At 47.4% G+C, this 19,455-nt stretch overlaps 1 long non-coding RNA gene across 1 annotated transcript in view; it reads right to left on the minus strand.

The window, feature by feature from the left end:
- Positions 1-4,684: 4,684 nt before the first annotated feature.
- The window catches only part of LOC141098065 (uncharacterized), a 42,059-nt gene continuing 27,288 nt past the window's right edge, over positions 4,685-19,455 (minus strand). Inside the window, exon 3 of the long non-coding RNA XR_012234138.1 lies at positions 4,685-5,377. This is a non-coding gene — a long non-coding RNA (uncharacterized lncRNA). The remainder of the gene's footprint in view (positions 5,378-19,455) is intronic.

Consider the following 19,455-nt stretch of genomic DNA (forward strand, 5'->3'; position numbering starts at 1 on the left):
TCCTGCATCTTTCAGATAAGTTATTTGTCTTCTTGTATTTTTTTTGCATTGGATCCATTTTTGCTTGTCTCTGATTTTTGCTTAGCTGGTGTGAGTTCAGCCTGCTTCCCGGGTGTAATGAGAGGGTGTAATGAGGAGGGAGTAATGAGAGGGATGCCGCCACCGAATCCCCGCCAGGACCCACCACCTGACTACACGCGCCGGATCCCGCCACTGCCTGCCCACCTCCGTGCAGTCACAGCCGGCTGGAAAAGACCGCGGCTTGAGGTCTGTGCTGGAGATTGGGTGTGGCAACCCTCTGGTGGCGCTGCACACCATCTCCAGCACAGGCTGCAAAACAACATCTTTCCTGCCGGCTGTGACTGCACGGAAGTGGGTGGGCCGAGATGTTACTGCCCTCCCGATGCAATAGCATTGGGCACACATCTAGTTCCTAAATAAATTAGTAATGAGAGGGATGCCGCCGCTGCCTGCCCACCCACCTCTGTGCAATCACAGCCAGCAGGAAACACCATGGCTTGAAGCCTGTGCTGGAGATTGGGTGCGGCTACCCTCTGGCGGCGCCTCACACCATCTCCAGCACAGGCCGCAAAACACAGTCTTTCCTGCCGGCTGTGAGAGGGGTGTGACGAGAAGTTGTAACGAGGGGGGAGTAATGAGAGGGATGCCGCCGCTGCCTGCCCACCCACCTCTGTGCAGTCACAGCCGGCAGAAAAGACCGCGGCTTGAATCCTGTGCTGGAGATTGGGTGCGGCTACCCTCTGGTTGCGCCTCACACCATCTCCAGCACAGGCCACAAAACACAGTCTTTCCTGCAGGCTGTGAGAGGAGTGTAACGAGAAGTTGTAATGAGGGGGGAGTAATGAGAGGGATGCCGCCGCCGGACCCCCGCCAGGACCCACCACCTGACTACACGCGCCGGATCCCACCGCTGCATGCCCACCCACCTCCGTGCAGTCACAGCCGGCAGGAAAAGACCGCGACTTGATGCCTGTGCTGGAGATTGGGTGCGGCCTCCCTCTGGTGGCACCGCACACCATCTCCAGCACAGGCCGCAAAACAACGTCTTTCCTGCCGGATGTGACTGCACGGAAGTGGGTGGGCCACCACCCCCAGTGCCACAAAGCTTCCCCCATCATGATGTTACTGCCCTCCCGATGCGATAGCATCGGGCACACATCTAGTTCCTAAATAAATAAAAAAAAAAAAAAAAATATTCCCTAATAAATTATTTTTTTGTAAATAATAAAAGTACACATATTTAGCATCGCCGTGTCCGTAAAGACCTGCCCTATAAAACTGCTCCACTAGTTAACTCCTCTAGTGAACCCCTTAAAAAAAACAAAGCAAAAAACAATGCTTTATCATCATACCGCTGATCAAAAAGTGCAATAACGCGCAATCAAAAAGACATACATAAATGACCATGGTACCGCTGAAAACGTCATCTTGTCCCGCATAAAAACGAGCCACAATACAGTCATCAATGAAGAAATAAAAAAGTTATAGCTTGCAGAATAAAGCGATGCAAAAATAATTATTTTTTATATAAAAATGTTTTTATTGTATAAAAGAGACAAAACATTAAAAAATGATATAATGAGGTATTGCTGTAATCGTACTGACCCGAAGAATAAAATCGCTTTATTAATTTTACCACACGTGGAACGGTGTAAACGCCCGCCCCCAAAGAAATTCATGAAATGCTGGTTTTTGTTCATTCTGTAAAGCGATCAAAAAATGTCACGTGCCCGAAAATGGTAGCAATAAAAACATCAACTCGTCTCGCAAAAAATAAAATCTCACATGACTCTGTGGGTCAAAACGCGGATAAATTATAGCTCTCAAAATGTGGTGTGGCAAAAAAAGCATCTTTTAGCGTGTGACAGCTGCCAAACATAAAAACTCACTATAAATATTAACTCAAACCCCCCTTTATCATCCCCTTGGTTAGGGAAAAATAATAAAATTAAAAAAATGCATTTATTTCCATTTTCCGGTTAGGGTTAGGGTTAGGGCTAGGGTTTGGGCTAAGGTTAGAGATAGGGCTAGGGTTAGGGCTGAGATTAAGGTTAGGGGTTTGTTGGGGTTAGGGTTGGAGTTAGAATTGGGGGGTTTCCACTGTTTAGGCACATCAGGGCCTCTCCAAACGCAACATGGCGTCTGATCTCAATTACAGCCAATTCTGCGTTGAAAAAGTCAAATGGTGCTCCTTCCATTCCAAGCTCTGCCATGCGCCCAAACAGTGGTTTACCCCCACATATGGGATATCGGCCTACTCAGGACAAATTGCACAACAACATTTGGGGTCCAATTTCTCCTGTTACCCTTTGGAAAATAAAAAATTGGGGGGCAAAAATATCATTTTTGTGGTAAAAAATGATTTTTTTTATTTTTGTGGCTTTACTTTACAACTTCTGTGAAGCACTTGGGGGTTCAAAGTGCTCACCACACATCTAGATAAGTTCCTTGGGGGGGTCTAGTTTCCAAAATGGGGTCACTTGTGGGGGGTTTCTACTGTTCAGGCACATCAGGGGCTCTCCAAATGTGACATGGCGCCCTATCTCAATTCCAGCCAATTTTGCGTTAAACGGTGCTCCTTCCCTTCCGAGCTCTGCCATGCGCCCAAACAGTGGTTTACCCCTACATACGGGGCATCAGCATACTCAGGACAAATTGCACAATAACTTTTGCAGTCCAGTTTCTCCGGTTACCCTTGGTAAAATAAAAAAAATGGGACCTGAAGTAATTTTTTTGTGAAAAAAAGTTAAATGTTCTTTTTTAAAACATTCAAAAAATTCCTGTGAAGCACCTGAAGGATTAATGAACTTCTTGAATGTGGTTTTGAGTACCGTCAGGGGTTCAGTTTTTAGAATGGTGTCACTTTGGGGTATTTTCTATCATATAGACCCCTCAAAGTGACTTCAAACGTGATGTGGTCCCTAAAAAAAATGGTGTTGTAAAAATGAGAACTCGCTGGTCAGCTTAACCCTTATTACTTTCTAACAAAAAAAAATTCCAAAATTGTGCTGATGTAAAGTAAACATGTGGGAAATTTTACTTAAGTTTTTTGTGTGCCATATCTCTGTGATTTAAGGGCATAAAAATTCAAAGTTGGAAAATTGTGAAATTTTCAACATTTTCGCCAAATTTCCATTTTTTTCACAAATAAACGCAAGTCATATGAATGAAATTTGTCATGAGAAAAACAATGTCAAAATCACTGGGATTCATGGAAGCGTTCCAGAGTTAAGACCTCATAAAGGGACAGTGGTCAGAATTGTAAAAATTGGCCCGGTCATTAACGTGCAAACCCACCCTTGGGGGTAAAGGGGTTAATAGTGGTGTGCTGCGGCCCCCTAGTAATTCAGACAGGAAGGTCAGGCGAGAAGATGTAGGTGTTGTTTGTGGCACAATTTGAGCTTGCTCACGGCCTTGGCCTCTGCACGCACCATCACCATCACATCCAGTTCCCCGTCCCTTGCCACACGCCTTGCCCATTTTAAATGGAGGACAATATTTTCCACATTCACTACAAATGGCTGAATTTGGAGCAAACTTATATGTGATCCATGTGACGGACAAACCACAGTTTGAAATAGCTGGCCTGTAGGTAACTATTTTTACCAGCAAACTGGTGTCCATAACTTCGCTAACACACTGCAACAAAATTTAAAGGGAGGGCAGAAATGACAGAATTTTGAGTGCACTTTTTGTCCCTGATCCGTGTGATGGACAAAACACAGTTTTAAATAGCTGGCCTGTAAAAAAAAATAATTCTGGCCCCTGATACCTGGTGCTATGTCTAGAAATATCTGTAATAGCAGCAGCAGCAGACAAAACTGGAATGGACCCTCTTACTGTATGCACTGAAGTCTGCCACATACACTGCCTGCCTAGCACTGATATCTATGCACCTTTATTAGTCCTCAGAAGGACTGTTGGTTGAGATGAATATGTGTATTAGGTAGGGGTAACACTTGCAACTGTAATACAAGAAACTCACGTGAGTCTCTCGCATCAATACCCGGCACTTGGGATCGGAATGTGCGGCTGCATGTATTTCTTTGCAGCTTCGTGCTCCGGTCCCGAGTGCCGGTGGCAGTGCCGGGTATCTATGCCCGAGTTTCTCGCATTGCAGTTGCAAGTGTGACCCCGGCCTTAGATATGGTATACCCACACTAAGTAAAAACCAAGCAAATCTCTCCCTAGCTCAGCAGCAACTCTCCCTACACTGCCTGATTACGGAGTAGACTGTGACGAGCATGCTGGCGCCAGGTCTTATATAGACCTGATGACGCTGTGCGGTCAGTCAATCACTGTAATGCCACAACCAACATGGCGGTTGCATTACAGTGTGTGGCAGACAATCCCTGCATGTTCATTGGCTCTCTAAAGAGCGCCAAACTTGCAGGACGGGGACCCGAGCTCCCGCCAAGCAACCCCGGAAATACTCAGCGAGCTCCGAGCATCTCGAGCATTGAGCTGCTCAGGCAAGTACCAAGTAGTGGCTCGCTGATCACTATTTCTTATATTTCAGTTTTGCAGAAAGAAAATTTTATTTTGTTTTTTTGGGAAACCATCAACAAGTAAGATAGCTGCTGTTAGCAAATCTTGTGATGTTGCTCTTTTAGTCATCACTTATATGGATAACTATGGTATCTAAACTAACTTACAGAGCGTCTGTCATTTTATTTTTTATTTCATAAATCAATAGAGCACATGCAAATAAACAACGTTGTAATATATCTTGACAGATAAATCTGCTTCTTTCTCTTCCTGGATGGATCGTTCACTCTTAATTCATGGGCAAAATCTGTAAAATTTGTTTTCCTTTCTTACTGAGAAAGCAGATGGCAGTTGGTGTTTTTAAAATTCTATAGAGAGAGGAAAGGAGGAACCAGAGGAAAACACAAACATTCTGCTGGAATCACATTTATAGTTCTCCATAGAACTTTATAAGCACCAACTGTCATCTCCTATCTCAATGATTCTGAACACAGATTTTCCCGTTACTGAGATAGGAGATGACAGTTGGTGCTTTTAAAAATCTATGGAGGAGGGGGGGGGGCGCTAGAAGCAGAAACAGACATTCGGTTGCAATTCTCTTGAAATTTCAGTTACAGTTCTCCATAGAACTCTATAAGCGATAACTGTCATCTCAGTAATGGAAAAATCTCTATTCCCCAGGACAAAAACATGGATAGCTTATCATTTGAATATATCACCAAGGTTTAATTAGCCAGGGACCCCCATCAGTCAGCACAATGAAGGAGCCTCAGCACTTCACCTCATCCCCGTCATTATTTAAACAGACTCAGAGGCTCATCTGTAAGGCTATGCGCACACGTTGTGGATTTGCTGCGGATTTTTCCTCCTGAAATAGAACAGAAAAACAGAATTCTTGATACAGCTGTGAACTCAGTCAAAACCATAATGGCATGCTACACTTCCAAGAGCAAAGTGGACTCTTTATTTTGCTGATTTTTGAGGGTCCCAGAAATTGGACTTCCACAATCATACATTGATATCCCGTCATAAGAATAGAAAATGTAGTGTAAGTGTAAAAAATACCTGACCTTCCACACAAAACATGTGGAAAAGCGTTGTCTGGCTGTCACCATCCCACCCACAGAAAGCTAAAACTGCAGATACCAGTCTAATACATCCAGGAACCATCCCAATTCTTCCACTCTGTTGACATCTACTCTTTAGACTGGATGGATCCTATTGATCAGCATTCTGCCAGCACTCTAAGCGCTAGAACTTCTATTTGCTCACTTCCCACCATGCATTGCGCCTGCCATTGTGCAATGACTTATTTACCTTAAACTGAAAGCCCACTTCTCTGTTATGATTGTACGCAGATTGGCAGACAGGAGAGAGGGACCAGAGAGACAGAGACCCTCTCCACTTACTGTAATCCATCTCAAAACAGATTACACTACACAACCGACAGTGGACAGTAAGTTACACAAAAAAGAAGGAAGTGATTTCTTGGTCTTGATCAACATTCTGCCAGCACTCTAGGGGCTGGAACTTCCATTCCCTCACTTCACCCCATGCATTGCACCTGAAATTGCCCAATGACTTACCTTAAACTGAAAGCTCACCTCTTTATTATGACTGTATGCAGTTTGGCAGACAGGAGACAGGGATCAAAGAGACAAAGGTCCTCCCCAGTACCTGTAGTCCATCTTGAAACAGATCACACTTGAAAGGAAACAGTGGCCAGTAAGTTACACAGAAATGAGACACCTAGTGGAGTGGTCTTGATCAACATTCTGCCAGCACAAAAGGAGCTGGAACTTCCATTCACTCACTTCCCACTACGTATTGTTCCTGCCATCGTCCAATGACGTACCTTAACCTGAAAGTCCACCTCTCTATTATGACTGTGTGTAGTTTTGCAGACAGGAGAGAAGGAGCAGAGAGACAAAGGTCTTCCGTACTTCCTGTACGCCCCGGACAGGTAGCAGATTTACTGTACTCCTGGGACAGGTAGCAGATTTACTGTACTCCTGGAACAGGTAGCAGGGCTATTGTACTCCTGGGACAGGTAGCAGGTTTACTGTACGCCTCGGACAGATAGCAGGGTTGCTGTACACCTCGGACAAGTAGCAGGGTTACTGTACTCGGACAGGTAGCAGGGTTACTGTATATCTCGGACAGGTAGCAGGTGTGGTATTGAGACCCCCCGAAACTTGTTGCATAAACCACTGTGAATCTTTGACATCTATCTCCTGGAATTCTTTCTTGCGCAGTGCGAATATAACTACAAATTCCCCTGAATGCGTGATTTCTTCTGGTCACTGAAGACCCGTGGATCTGCAGCAGCCGCCAGCCTTTATGCTTTTTCTCATCCTAACCAGGTGAGCAAATTTCTTGTTGTAATCTCTCCTTGTAACGTGGATAAGACCCTATTGCGCTTTTGTGTCTCCTTTTCTTTGCAATACCTGGGACAGGTAGCAGATTTACTGTACGCCTGGAACAGGTAGCAGGGCTGTTGTACTCGTGGAACAGGTAGCAGGGTTACTGTATGCCTCGGACAGATAGCATGGTTACTGTACACCTCGGACAAGTAGCAGGGATACTGTACATCTCGGACAGGTAGCAGGGTTACTGAACATCTCGGACAGATAGCATGGTTACTGTACACCTCGGACAAGTAGCAGGGTTACTGTATATCTTGAACAGGTAGCAGGGTTACTGTACATTTCGGACAGGTAGCAGGGTTACTGTACACCTTAGACAGATAGCAGGGTTACTGTACACATCGGACAGGTAGCAGGGTTCCTGTATGCCTCGGACAGATAGCAGGGTTACTGTACGCCTCAGACAGGTAGCAGACAATGCCGGAGTGACAAGAAAATCTAATACCATGGAAGCCTCAGAGAGCCAGAAAGACATCCTGAGAACCGCAGGTGGACACATAGAAGAGGTCGTAGAAGACCGTGGACAGGTAGCAGACAAAACTCCAGAGAGACAAAGTTTAGAAAGCTGCAGGCAGGTTGATCCTGGAAACTGCAGGCAAGTAGTCAGCAATACTGGAAACCACAGGCATAAGCAGGTGAAGTCGTCCACTGTCAGGTAATAAGGTTATTGCAAACCGCAGACAAGTAACTCATGGGCAGGTGTGGCGCCCCTGAGGCTTAGTCGCCACAGAGGTACTGCACCTTCTCTTAGGGTGTGGTGCCCCACCATCCAGGTAAGTTGGAGGCTCCTGACCACGCTCCAACACTCGCATACCACACAATAGAGTAGTTCAGCAAAACCACATTGCGGCTCCTTGCTTAGAGAGAAGCAGAGCACCTTTGGTGATTCCCTACTTGGAACACTAAACATGCTGGGAGGTGGGTGGAGTTGAGAATACATAAAAGAGCGGGATGGTTTAGGATTAGAGGTCAGTCAGTCAGTAGGTCAGTCGGAGAGAGTAAGCCACTCGGAGATGAGTGGGGATCCCTGGAAGAGGGATGGAGGAAGGAGTGCTGCAGCTGCCTCAGTGATCTGAGCCAGCTGGCACGGCAAAGGAAAGAAGGAGAAACACATTGAACTGAAGCCTGAGCTTCCACAGGAGGGAAAGACAAGTACGGAACGTAGGAGTGAAAGGGAACACAGAGGACGTGGGTTAGAGGAAGAACCCTGCCTAGAAGTTCTAAGCGCAAGGCCGGGGCCCGTTCCCCGAGGTTGTATGGACACTAATGGTTCTGCAGCAGACACCGGTGGAGTAGTGGGCTGTAAATGCACTACTCCCATCTAAGACTTGAGGGCACAACAGCAACACGGATAGAGAGCCGGGACTTAGGAGTAGAGAGTCCCCGAAGCAGGCTACAGCTGTCTGCCGTACAAGTAGAGTTCTTGGGAACATCTGTCAGGAGGAACTCCAGTGTAACTCAGTATTAGGAGATCTTCACACTTAAAGGCGCTATAGAGGAGACGTTCAGAAAAGGCACATAAGTTGGTGGAGTGTTGGAAGGGAGCATTCCATCTTGCCTGGAGGTTGACTGAGTCCCTGACCCGGAGGACACGGCACAGAAGCGGGCATTACAGACTGTGAGTAAAGCTTTGGAACTACATGCTCTGGTGTCCTCCATTCCTTCCTGCGTCCATCCGCCTGGCATTGCTGTGGAGGGCTATAACATCATTGCTGCACCACACCATCTGTCCCAGAGGATCTGTCTGCAGCGTCGGCTTAACACCTCCCTTTGCCGAACACCACAGGTGGCGTCACGAACTATTCCATTAACTACATTCCATTATTCACATCCTCCTATTACTTGGGCACCCAGGGCCACAGTCCGGGTCACTGCTGCTGTGACACATCCCACTGATACCGGTCCGGTACCGAGTACCCCACAGCCCTGGGAGGGCGACCCACAGGAAACCACAGATATCCAGGAGACGTCACAAAGCTCAGAGCGCCACTACAAGTCTTAGAGCAATATGGACACACAGGTGAGTCTCTATGGAGTCCGGAATAGGGCGTGGAAATACAACACATGGATCACGTTGGCTTTCTTATTTTCACATGTAGTTTTAATTAATGGAAAAAAAAAATTAAAACAACGATTACCCTTTTAAAATGAAACAGAACTAATCCTTCTTGAATTGACAGTTGGGAAAGTCAATGACGAGGGTGCCAAAATTCTCCCCAGAGCAGTTAGGTCCCCCGGTGCCAAAGTTTCATCTCATCTCATGGATGGAATCAGAACTGTAGTCTCGTCATAGTAGAATCAGGTGTGAAATCAATGAGTAACATTGATTATCCTTCTTCGTAAGACAACCCCTTTAAGATGATGACTTTTATAAAAGAGTGATTGGTGATTGACGGTAGGTTCTACCAATCTTCTAATTTGCCGTCAAAGAATATTTTGCTTCCTATTTTCTTGAACAATTCTACATTCGGAAACCCTTTTGAAAATGAAATAATCTGCAGTTGTAATGTACAGAACATGTTTTTTATTTACAGCCAACGTTCAAGTTAAGTCGTTAAAGTTTTCATATGGTTGATGGTGAAATTCTAGAAAAAGCCATGCCGGCTAAGACAGAGCCACTCTGCATTTCTCTACTTGGCAAACATCTCTGAAACCCAGAAGAAGCAAAATAGACAAATGGATTTATAGGATTTAAAAATCGATCTATGGTAAAATATGTAAATTCTGAATAATGGTGGACAATCCCTTTAAAGCCGGTGACATAATGTGTCAGGAACTGTAGACATAAGGCAGCAAGATGAAATTTATTACAGGACAGTTTTGGGAGCAAAGTCAGAATCTGATGCCAGATTGGCCTAATCTAATGGAAGGACTAGAAGTTGTGGATGAGGATGGGAAGCGACGCTGCCAAAAGTCAATGACCCACAACTAAGCGTTGGCACAATCTCTCTGTAAACATGACATAACATAATACCTACTACGGACGGCAACTGCCCCTTGATATCCCAGCTGCCACAACCTGGAACAATGGATGGGTGGTCCGGCACCTGCAGCAGCACTGAAGGCCATATGGCCTGAAGAAGCCACGTAGCCTCATTCCAAGATTTATACATAAATATTAATGAGAGGGGATTTGGGGGGCGATAAAAGTTTTCATGAACTTCTTTTATGTCCAGCACAAGCTGAACTGTCCTGGAGAACCACAAATTACCATAATCACTTTTAGACTGAATTTCTTCATAAAATTCTTTTCATGTGCATTGTTACAGCCTTATGTTCCAAATATTTTTTAAACTATTTTTTTCTCAAAATGGCAAAATTTTATGTTTCTATTCAGAAATGGGGCTTAAAGCTTCTGTAAACTGGGACCTGGGTCCACCACCTCATAGGACAGACATAGGATTGTGCACTATATGTAGACTACATGTCATTTAAGGACCATTTAGGCAGGTATTAAAATATTTACTGGTTGCTGTCGTCTGCCGTTTCTAGCGCTGCTTCGATCATCTTCTTGACCAGGTGACGGCTCACATCACAGACTAATGGATCCTCTCTAAGGGTAGGGTCACACGACTGTTTTCGACACGTTTGAGTCCGATTATTCTGATCAGACTTTGATCAGAGTGGCATCAATTTTTCTCGGAAGTGGAGAGAAAGAAAAGTTTCCCCACCTCTATTTTGTTAGTCCGATTTTTTTCACAGGTCAATCGACTTACGTTGCCGATTTTGTTCTGACACTCGGATGAAAATCGGACATGCCTCCACATGCACTCATTGAAGAAAATCGGTCGTGTGTACGAAACAATAATATAAATCTATAAGACTCTCTTTCTGAGTCTCTCAGAATTAGGGCTCATTCACGTTTTTTTACGGACAAGATAAACAGTTCTAGTTTCACCAGTTATTTTGTTTTTTGAGTTTCATCAGTGTTTCCTTAGAGTTCCATCTAAATTTGGTCCTAATTTGGTCCTAGCTGGCTAGTGGAATACTTACCACCTGGCTTAATCCGAGTTTGGTCCGAGTTTCATCAGTTTTTCTCGGGTGAGGAAAAAAAAACTTTCTCCCCTTTCTACTATCAGTCCATGAAAAACAGAAAGCACATGAATGGCATCCGAGTGGGGTCAAATTTTTTTTCTCTGACCCATAGACTAGCGTTGCCGATTTTGATCTGATCGTTTGATCAATATCAGATATATCTAAATGATTTTGAACACACCTCTCGGGACGTGAAAAAATCAGATATTTGAACAGCCCTATGTAATATACTAGGTATGAATGAGACTATAGTAGTACTTTATGTATCACACTATTAATAGACCATTTTTCCTTTAAAGGGAACCTGTTGCCAAGTTTTTTTTCATATAATGTACAGACAACACCTGTAAGCCCTCCGTAACAGCATTCTAGTAAGCTGTGTGCATGTCCCCAATCCCCTCTGCATAACACAAAAAATGCCTTTTATTATACCCAAAGATGGCACGGTCCGATCCAATGGGCGTCTGTGGACTTGATACAGCTCCTCCTCTCTTCTTACGATTGCCGCACTTTTTTTGCTTCATGTGGATGACGTGACCTACATCATCCATACAGTGTCCTCCATCACACTCCTGCGCAGGCACACTTCTCTCTGTCCTGCCGAATGCAGAGAAAGGTGCTGTAGTGCACATACACCGGCTTTACCTACAGGTAATCAACGCTCTTTGGCCTTTCCCGGCACATGCGCACTACAGTATCTTCCTCTGCATTCGTCAAGGCAGAACAAAGAGCACGATGGAGATACTGTGTGGATGACATAAGACACGTCATCTGCACAAAGCAAAAAGAAGGACGGCAAAGGTAGGAAGAGAAGAGGTGATGGATCAATACCAGCGACGCCCATCAGACCAGACCGTGCCATCTGTGGGTATAATAATAGGTCTTTATTTATCTTGCAGACAGACAGGGAACATAATTACAGCTTACTAGAATGTTGTAAAGAGGGCTTAAAAGTGCTGGCTGTACTTTATATGGAAGAAAAGCCAGTGACAGATCCCTTTAAGCAGTTGGGCTCTACATCGGCCTGTGGCCAGAGTGCAGCAGGTGCATCTCTTTTTTTCATCAAATCCACATTATTGTCGCTTTTGCTATTATTGTTATTGACACATTCCAAGAAATAAAAAAGCCTCGGCGTATCTCTTGTCATTTACAGAAGACTTTTATTTGGGGCCTCTTTGGGGTCTTGTAAGTGGGAGAATAAAGGGCCTCACAGTTGGCAGAGTCAGAGCTGGCTTTCCCTATTTTGTAATTGATTAATACACCATGAATAAAATCACTTTATTATTTCATTATCACAGCAGCCGTACTACAACACTGTCCACATTCTTTAGCCGACATGTTTTCTGTAACCAAGGCAGTGGCGGGGGCCCAGGAATCTGCAACGACTGAGGGGCCTCAGCTCCCAGAGTCCATATCTCATTGTGGGAGATCAGTCAGTAATCATCATCATTAGCCCCATACCGGGCTTAGAAATGAGAATCACGTAGACATCTCATCATTCACTTTTTTATTATACAGTGCACATCCTTTTGTTCTCCAGTTTATGTGCTTACAGCTAGATAGACAATCCAACTGTGGATAATTGACGCCCAACAAGTCAATTACCAGCATTAACTGCCTGCAAGCAGCTTGCCTTGGGCGACCTAGTAGACATTTATTGCTTCCCCCTCATGGAGCCTCACCGCAACAAGGTGATCTCAACCAGCCTAATGACCCAATTGAATATATATATAATATTTTTTCTATTATTTTTTATTATGATTTGTTTGAAACTTGCAAAATAACATTTGGAAATATTGGTAGTGGCTGGTAAAAGTTTTCTGTGGCTTCACATAGAGCTGCAAATAAAATTATAAAATTATATCAACTATCCAAAGTGAAAATGCTACATCCATCTTGCTCTTACTGCAATTATTCCAATATTCCGACTAATATTTGCAAAAAGTGTTTATTTTCTCTTCAAAACCAGCACGGGGAAGATATGGAACTTCTGAGTTATAGAGATATAGTACTACAGACTACAAACATGCCACAATCAAGCCTATCCTTAAAAAGCCAACCCTCCACCCAACCGCTATGTCTAGCTATCGCCCAATATCTCTGTTCTCATTCGCTTCCAAACTCCTGGAGCACCACATCCACGCTGAACTTTCCTCCCACCTCTCATCTAACTTGCTCTTTGACAATCTACAATCTGGTTTCCGCCCCCATTACTCCACTGAGACAGCCCTAACCAAAATTACTAACAAAGCTAACGGACAATACTCCACCTTCTTGACCTATCCTCTGCTTTCGACACAGTTAACCACGGCCTCCTACTACAGATCCTCTCCTCCTTTGGCATCAAAGACCTCGCCTTATCCTGGATCTCCTCATATCTTTCCAACTGCACATTCAGCGACTCCACTCCCACACTACCTCCTCATCCTGCCCTCTCTCTGTTGGAGTCCCCCAAGGCTCTGTTCTAGGACCCCTACTCTTCTCAATCTATACAATTGGCCAGGGGCAACTCAAAGTCCCATGGATTCCAGTACCACCTTTATGCTGATGACACAAAGATCTATCTCTCTGGCCCAGATGTCACCTCTCTGCTGTCCAGAATCACGAAGTATCTATCTGCCATATCCTCCTTATTCTCCTCTTGCTGCCTCAAACTCAATGTGACAAATCTGAACTCATCATCTTTCCTCCATCACACAGATCTTCCATACCTGACCTATCTATCACAATTAACAGCACGCTTTCCCCCATACCGGAAGTCCGCTGCCTCGGAGTAACCTTTGACTCTGCCCTGTCCTTCAAACCGCACATCCAAGCTCTTTCCACTTCCTGTCGCCTCCTGCTCAAAAATATTTCTAGAATCCATCCTTTCCACAACCCTCAATCTACTAAAATGCTTGTACACGCCCTCATCATCTCCCGCCTTGACTACTGCAACATCCTTTTCTGTGGCCTCCCTGCTAATGTAGGAGGGAGAGTTTCCGCTATGTAACAGGGCCGGAACAAAGAGGGCTGTCACCAAGGTTCCCAGGAGAACTGTTTCCGGGGGACATAATTAGAGGACGGACCAGAGACAGTTCTAGAAGGAGTGAGGGCAGAGCAGTTGTAAAAGGAAGGCAGGATGCCAGCAGGGGGCACTCGACGGAGCAAGGGAGAAAGAGCAGGAAACCTAGGTGGCGCCAGAGAGCCGGAAGAAGTCAGCACCTGCCAGGGAGATTGGACGGGGATTCACCGGTACCAGGGAGAGGACAGCATCAAGCAGCACAGCAGAGGGACGCCGACCAGACGCCCGCGGTCGCACTCCAGGCACCGAGACCCGCGGCCGCCGCTGCCCGACTCCAGCCTGTGGCTGCGGCCTGCCCGCTGCCACCCGCGGCCGCCACTGCCTCACTCCGTTCCGCTGCTGCGGCCTGCCCGCTGCCTCACGCGGCCTGCCCGCTGCCTCTCCAAGTGCGAGCGGGGAAGCTGCAGACCAAAGGGGTGAGGGTAGCCCCCGGTCCAGCTTATCTTTAGAGGCTATGCTGAGCAACCTGCCCAGGTTCACAGGCAGTAATACCATGCTGTGGAGCTGGACAGAACGCATGCGGGGGTTGTTCAGGATGCACCCGATAATCCCTATTCCGGAGGCCGAGGTGGCCCTCATGGCATTGGACGGGGAGGCCCGGGACTCCGTGATGTTAAGGCCCCCGGAACAACGAAACATCTTTGTCAGGGTATTACAGATCTTGGAGGAGACTCATAGGGACCCGACTGAGAACCCGGCAGTTCAGCCATATGCAGGGGGAAGGGGAGATGGTCACACAATACATGAACGTCCTGCAAGAGCTATACACGGCCATTGAAAGGAAGGATGGGGTAGGTGTAGGACCCATCAATATAACCCTATGAGACCTCTTAGTGATCGGACTGCGAGACCCCCTGACCAAGCAAGCCCTGCGGGAGCGGGTAAGGGTGAACCTGCGTATGACCTTCCCCGAGATAGGGAGTGAGGTGCGCACTCGGGAACAGGAGCAAGGTGTGACAGTCGTGGGGAGGGCTGCGGCACGGAAGCGGAGGCAGGGTGAGTACACAGAGGTGGCATGACAGTACCCCCTCCCTTAAGTTGCCCTCCCCTGAGCTTGGAAAAAAATCTCCTGAGAATGCGGGGAGAATTGATATTCTCCCGGGGTTCCCTGGACCTCTCCTCAGGACCAAAGCCCCTCCAATCAATAAGTAAAAGGGTCCTACCTGTAACCTTTTTCATGGCGAGGATATCCTCCACCTCAAAGACATTATCAGTACCAACCGGCTGAGAAACGGGGTCAGGTACGGAGTGGAAGCAGTTCAGCACCACAGGTTTCAGGAGAGAGACATGGAAGGTGTTCGGGACCCGGAGCGAAGCAGGCAACGTCAACTTGTAGGTGACTTCATTGACACGACCAAGAATTTCAAAAAGACTGATGTACTGCCGACCCAACTTCTAAGAGGGCAATTTCAGCCGGATATACTTGGACAAGAGCCAGACTTTTTCCCCGGTACGATACAGTGGAGGATCCAATCTCTTCTTGTCGGCATAATTTTTCATCCTTCTTGAGTGACGTGTTGGTCTCTGCCCAGATCTTGGACAAGGAGTTGGCCGCGGGTATCTTGGAGGCAGGGGTTACAGGGAGAGGAACACCAGGATGTCTGCCAAATACGATGAAAAATGGAGACTTGGACGAGGATTCGCCAGTATGGTTGTTGTAGGCGAACTCTGCCCAGGGAAGCAGATCAACCCAGTCGTTTTGGTGGGCGTTGGAAAAATGGCGTAGGCACCCAGTCAATGTCTGATTGGTTCGCTCCACGTGCCCATTGGACTGCGGATGGTAAGCAGAGAAGTCGAGAGAAAAGTTCATGAGTGTTAGGAATCTGTGTCCTGCCATACTTATGCAGAGATCAAGATCCTCACATTTGTCTCCAGAGGCTAAGTCCTTTCAGCCAGCTTTTGAGCATGCTTCTGGAATGAGCTCCCATTGGAGTTCAGGAGTCAGGTGCTCAGGTCCTGCTCCTGATTCCATTGGTTCAGCTCAGGGCTCTGGAGATTTCCGGAAGGTCCCGCTCACTATAAAAAGTGCGCATGGCTGTTCCGCCATGCTCTAGTATTTCTCATACTTGCTGCTGTGTGTTTGGTATTGATGCTTGGACTGGTGGATGACTTATTATGAAACCCATTCCCTCGGATATTACGATTGTGTGAGTGATTGGGCAGCCGCCAGTAGCAGCGCTAGCGCCAGCGCGCACCAGCTATACCTATTCAGCAGCTAAGCGTCTTGCATTGCGCCAGCGTCCTTGCAGCGCCTTGCTTGCGGCTCTGTTCACGCCGCGCTGCGGTTGCAGCCTTCCGGGTGTTCGCAGTTGCGACACCTCGTACCTTATTTTTTACGGTAGGTCTAGAGGGGATAGTCCTGGTGTTTAAGGCTATTTCTGTGACCTCTAATACCATGTCCACATCGCTGAAGTCTGTGACTCTATACAGACTCAGTGGTATTTATGTTTTTGTTGGCAGCTCTGTGCATATAACAGAGTCTGCTTTAGTGCCTGAGTGCCCTGCCTCTTTTAGCAGCGGTTACCCCATCTACCGCACGGTGGACCCCGAGCGGTGAACGCACTTTATTTTAATTTTATTTAGTGCGTTCCACCGCTCATAACATAATACTAGCGCCAGGGTCTGGCTAGAGATGGCAGATCAGCAGCAGCTGTTACAGCTTGCGCGTCAGCTCGAAGGCTCGTCTTGCTACCCTTGAGAGGCCTCTCGCAGCTGTGCAGGCTACAGATGCTGCCATCCAGGCACTCACAGATGCGGTAGGACGTATGTCCATGTCCGCCCTTGCACCGACAGTTACCCGCCTCCCGTTGCCCGATAAATATGCTGGGGATTGCGCCTCCTGTAGGGGTTTTATCAGCAAGTGCTCGATACACCTGGAGCTGCTGGCTGCGCAATTCCCTACCGAGCGGGCCAAGGTGGCTTTTGTTATCTCCCTACTGTCGGGCAAGGCGCTGGAATGCGCTATGCCTCTGTGGGAGCGTGGTGACCCCGAGATTCGGTCCGCGGCTAACTTGCTAACTGCCATCAGGCAAGTTTTTTCTCGGCCCTCGGGTCACGCATGATACGTCCCTGCAGTTACTCGCCCTTACTCAGGGGTCACTCTCAGTTAGCCAGTATGCCGTCCGTTTTCGGACACTGGCGTCCGAGTTGGAATGGTCCGACAAGGCCCTAATCCCCGTTTTTTGGCGAGGTCTAGCAGAGCATGTGAAGGACGCTCTCTCTACTAGAGAGATTCCCACTAGCTTGGAAGAGCTAATCTCCGTCTCCTCAAGTATCGATCTCCGTTTTTCGGAGCGCGGTATGGAGCGAGCTCACTCCAAGCGCAAATCGACTCCCAAATTTTTTGTACCCCTTGAGCTAGACGAGCCAAAGGATCTACCTGCTGAGCCCATGGAGGTGTCTCGCACCAACTTTTATACAGACTCTGACCAGGAATCCATCTGTGGTTGTCACCATGTCTGTGCGGTTTCTCCAGAAGCCGGCTCCCCGCAAAGGTCGGAGTCTGAACCGGCTATCGAGACCTTTGTCCCTCCTCATCTCAGGGCTCAGGTGCTCGCCTGGGCGCATGTGCCTAATACGCACCACCATCGGGGCTATATGCAGATCTCAAAACTGTTGGCTGATGCGTATTGGTGGCCCCATAGAGCTCGGGAGATAAAAAAATTTATTCAGGCTTGCACCTTATGTGCTCAGCCTAACCCTCCTAGACAGATGGTGGCGACATCTGCCGACACGCAGCAGCGTGCCTCTGTCACTCCCGCTCCTATCTCCCAAGTGTCCCTCTTGAAACCTGGTGACCTCGGTTCCTCTGATGCCTTCCAGGTGTCTCGGGTTACTGTAACCCCTACCTGGACACCAAGCTCGCCCTCGGACGAGTTTGAGCCCTATGCCACCGTAGGGCACAGGGTATTTGCCCGGAGGGCTCGGGTAGGAGGGGGCCTTAGGAGGGGGGGTAATGTTAGGAATCTGTGTCCTGCCATACTTATGCAGAGATCCAGATCCTCACATTTGTCTCCAGAGGCTGTCCTTTCAGTCAGCTTCTGAGCATGCTTCTGGAATGAGCTCCCATTGGAGTTCAGGAGTCAGGTGCTCAGGTCCTGCTCCTGATTCCATTGGTTCAGCTCAGGGCTCTGGAGATTTCCGGAAGGTCCCGCTCACTATAAAAAGTGCGCATGGCTGTTCCGCCATGCGCTAGTATTTCTCATACTTGCTGCTGTGTGTTTGGTATTGATGCTTGGACTGGTGGATGACTTATTATGAAACCCCGTCCCTCGGATATTACGATTGTGTGAGTGATTGGGCAGCCGCCAGTAGCAGCGCTAGCGCCAGCGCGCTCCAGCTATACCTTTTCAGCAGCTAAGCGTCTTGCATTGCGCCATCGTCCTTGCAGCACCTTGCTTGCGGCTCTGTTCACGCCGCGCTGCGGTTGCAGCCTTCCGGGTGTTCGCAGTTGCGACACCTCGTACCTTATTTTTTAAGGTAGGTCTAGAGGGGATAGTCCTGGTGTTTAAGGCTATTTCTGTGACCTCTAATACCGTGTCCACATCGCTGAAGTCTGTGACTCTATACAGACTCAGCGGTATTTATGTTTTTGTTGGCAGCTCTGTGCATATAACAGAGTCTGCTTTAGTGCACTGAGTGCAGCTAAAACCCTGTGCACATTACCGCCTGAGTGCCCTGCCTCTTTTAGCAGTGGTTACCCCATCTACCGCGCGGTGGACCCCGAGCGGTGAACGCACTTTATTTTAATTTTATTTAGTGCGTTCCACCGCTCATAACAATGAGCTTACAAAGTGCCCACCAGAACTTGGGGGTGAACTGAACTCCCCGGTCAGACACGAAACGTTGAGGTAGTCCATGGAGTCTGAAGATCTGATGGATAAAAACTTTGGCTAACTCAGGAGCTGAGGGGAGACCGGACAGATGAAGTGGGCCATCTTGGAGAAACGGTCCACCACCACTAGGATTACAGTACAACCGGAAGAATGGGGCGAGACGGTGATGAAATCCATGACGATGTGTTCCCAGGGAACCGCAGGGACTGGCAAAGGAAGCAATAAACCAGATGGAAGTTGTCGTGGCACTTTATTCTTAGTGCAGGAGGGACAAGAGGCCACGAAATCAAGCACATCTTGGCGAAGCGTAGGCCACCTGTAGTGACGCTTGATAAGGGCAAGCGTCTTCTTGGTTGCGGCATGCCCAGCCAGTTTGGAGGAATGACCCCATAGTAGGACCTTTCTCTTGAGATTCTCAGGCACAAGGGTCTTGCTTGGAGGTGGAGAAAGCCAATTCACCGGAGCCACAGTGATGATTCTAGTGGGCTCAATAATGTGCGAAGGTTTCTCCACTGTCTCGGTCGGCTGGAAGACCCTGGATAAGGCATCAACTTTAGTGTTCTTGTTGCCAGGGCGAAAACGGAGC

The sequence above is a fragment of the Dendrobates tinctorius genome, unplaced genomic scaffold, assembly GCF_039654945.1.
Source record: "Dendrobates tinctorius isolate UK_male_01 unplaced genomic scaffold, ASM3965494v1 ptg000086l, whole genome shotgun sequence".
In the NCBI taxonomy this organism is placed as follows: domain Eukaryota; kingdom Metazoa; phylum Chordata; class Amphibia; order Anura; family Dendrobatidae; genus Dendrobates; species Dendrobates tinctorius.